Raw genomic sequence first — 3,487 nt, forward strand, 5'->3', positions numbered from 1 at the left:
CCTGCAAATAGTACCTTTAGCTAGCAACTTTATTTTAACCATCAATGGAAATTTTATCCTCAGTATTATATTATTATAAAGGCAGATGCTATTCCTGACATTACATATCCTTCAGCTATTATATAAAATAAAATAAAATAAAATAAAAATCACCTACACATGTGATTATAGTATGCATGGTTTACATGAAGAGGGTACGTTTAGGGTTGTTAGGCAGTTACAAGTAGACGTCCTGGAAAATTTTAATCTCGTGAGCAACAGTTACAGGTAGAGATCACATGAAACAGTAATTTGATTTGTAGCATATCACATATTTTTTACCATTCTTTTCTTAGAAGACTAGAATAGTATATAGTATATATCCAACTACTATTCTTTTCAGCAGCTAGGTGTACACTTTTTTCTCCTATAAATACAGGCCGTTGGTAGTCTATTATAGACCATCCTCCAACTACTTATGAGTCTCTCTCTCTCTCTCTCTCTCCTTCCTTTTATAGCAACTATGTTTAGTGTTTTTTTTTTTTTTCTTTTTAATACTCAAAAAAAAAAAAACCTATAGGGTATAGAGGACAAGGGGGGAAGAGGAGGCACTGGTGATGTTGTTGACAGAAGATAGAGAGCACAGATGATGATGTGCATGGTTGCATCTCACTCCTTTGTGCTCTCTATGCTTCTGTCATCACCTTCAGCCCCTCACCCCTCTCCCCTCCTTATTTACTTCTTTTCTTTTTTCTTTTTTCTTTTTTTCATTAATTCATTAGTTATCGATAGTTACAACAAGAGGGAAGAAATTTGAATAACACCAGAAGATATCAACCAATTGAGTTTCTAAGCTCTTGACCCTCATTCACTACTTAATTACTGCATTTCTTTACTCCTTTTTTATTTCACCCTCATATGTATGAAGTGATTAACTTGAATTATTCATCCAAAAGGAAATGGTTTACCTGATTTTACTTTGTATTATGCACAATCATATATCTATTTGTTCTTCCTCCGTCATTCTTTTCGTCAATCATGTTCCCAATTTTCTTTTGTAATATACATACCCTAATAATGATAACAATTTTCAGATATGTGCTAATAGTCTTATTGCTATGTTTTGCAGTTTGGATCAGGAAGGGAAGAGAAACACTATGGAAGATGGGTAAGTTTGCAAATGATGAAAGGTCTAATTTTGTCTGGGGTCATGCCCTTTTCCTTTGGCAAACCAATTTCATAGGTGCCAATTGCATGATGGAATCTTCCCCATGTGGTTTGTTCAAGTGTCATTTATTTCTTTCATCTCAAAGTGCTAAAATTGGGTCATTTAGAACTCCTTTTACATTATCTTACTTGAAACTCTTACACTAATCTTGAAACATACATGAAAATTAATGTAGATTTATATCGGAAAATTAATCTGGAGAAGTGGTGATAGGCTCAAACCCCATTTATGAAGAAGGGAAGTACCTTTCTTTTCTACTCCAAGAAGAGAGGAAGTCTGACAGAATTCTGATTCTATGCTATAAAGTGATTCCTAAAGGAGGAGGTACCACTTGCAAGTGAGAGAAGGGCCATTTTGGGTCATTTTGCATCTTGAAATTTGTGGAGAAGGGAAATCTACAAAGAAGATCAAGAAATATATGGCTGTGTCTAGTTGACCATAACCAAGTTAAGCCTCAATCAATATCATTAGGAATTATATTTCTTAAAGATGCTTATTTGCAATGGCATATATTATGCTTTTCAAGAATATATAAGTTACACCTTTTATTCAAAATATGGTTCTGACTTGAGTTCGCCAAAAACACCAGAATGTTTGATTCGAAATTTTTTATCATATAGAGAGCACCATTATGACTACCAAAGTTCCTAAAAGTTTGTCTTTTGTCATTCTTGTGAGTTCCTATATTCGATTCCTTGTGACCTTTGATTATAAACCTAAGATAGAGTAAAGGATTGTGCTGAATGCAAAATCTTCTGGAAAATCTAATACTTTATGAAAGTTTTGCATTCTGTTATAATATCATACTTGCAAGGCATTTATTGACCAAACCAAACTTCACCAATCATTTTCACTCTATCTTTGCTTAGTCAATTCCATCTGGTACTATCCTCAGGATGAGATGCACCTTTAGATATTTTCATTTAACACATTTAATGTCTTTAAGCATATTTTGCTTTCTTAAATTAGAGAAAGAGATTATGATCCCTCACAAATGTCTTTCAGTCACATTGTTAGAATAATGATTAAGTAATAAAAATTCATTATTTCCATCAACTTAAGGCTTTCTTACAAGTGCTAATTTTTCATACACAACAAAGCATTGAGATCTATAGCATCGAGTTAGATAGGTAGCTAGTGGAAACCTTAGTAGAGCAAAAGCACAATATATAGGTCAATCCAAATGACATTTTCATTAAAAATTTTAACTAGTTGGTGATCATGAACATTGTAAGCAATGCATGAATGGATAATTTACCGACCACTTGAAACATTTTCTCTTAAGCATGTGGTTTGGTTTATGATGATATAACACCTTCAAGAGTTCACTGCCTAGCTTCTTTACAAAATTGAAACGGCTAAACCATTATTAACTCGTGATATCAATAACAAACATGACATTGTTTTTGAAAGAGAAGAGGCTGAAGTGATTTAAAATCAAATATTTTGATTAAGAAGGTTGTTATTGCATACAACTAGGGATGTTCACCAAACCGCACAAACTGCAAAAAACACACTAAAACCACTTGCAAAATAGCAAAATTGCACCGCACCGCATGTAACAATGCACCGCACCGCACCGCATGGTGCAGTGCAATTTGCGGTTTTATAGTAAGAAAACCACACAAATCGCACCGCACTGCACCAAGGGCAAAAAAACAACAACAACAACAGCAAAAAAAAAAGAAGGTTTGATAACCCTAACAAGTGTTAACTAGGATAGCTAGCCCAAAATAAAGAAAGACTAACTCAATAGTTTAAAACTTGACCCAAAACAAAGGGAAAAATTAATTTTGAACTTAGTAGAAAAAACCCAAAATTTGAAAAATATATCAATTTCAAACCGTTCAAATCACATCTTATACATAGCACCGCACATGTAACTGCAAAAAAGAGATGGGGTGCGGTTATAATTTTGGCTAAACTTTAAACTGCACTACAACATGCGGTGCTAAAAATGACCCAAAACCACACTGCATTGCACCGCAAACACCCCTACATACAACACTTCTAGCATTTTAGTTTTCATTTTCTCACCTTCTTTTCATTTAAATAAATAAAATTTTTGATGAGAAGACATAAGCATTTAACTATCTATGTATGCTCTTTAAAACTGCAGACCACTTTCATTAGATTATTTCGATAATTTCCTTTGTAGCCAAAATGTACCAAGAGGGGGGAGAGAATATTGCAAGGTGGTTATGGAATATAAATATTTTCCAAAGATAATTCGAAATATTTCTTTATAAAGTAACTTGAAACGTAGGTACTAAAAACAAT

At 33.4% G+C, this 3,487-nt stretch overlaps 1 long non-coding RNA gene across 1 annotated transcript; it reads left to right on the top strand.

Annotated features, from left to right (window-relative positions):
• The first annotated feature begins 380 nt into the window (after window positions 1-380).
• LOC115962781 lies at window positions 381-1,875 on the top strand. The gene is made up of 2 exons (XR_004085604.1): window positions 381-461; window positions 1,109-1,875. It is a non-coding gene; the product is annotated as an uncharacterized LOC115962781 (long non-coding RNA).
• The last annotated feature ends 1,612 nt before the right edge of the window (window positions 1,876-3,487 follow it).

The sequence above is a fragment of the Quercus lobata genome, chromosome 10 (assembly GCF_001633185.2).
Source record: "Quercus lobata isolate SW786 chromosome 10, ValleyOak3.0 Primary Assembly, whole genome shotgun sequence".
NCBI lineage: Eukaryota > Viridiplantae > Streptophyta > Magnoliopsida > Fagales > Fagaceae > Quercus > Quercus lobata.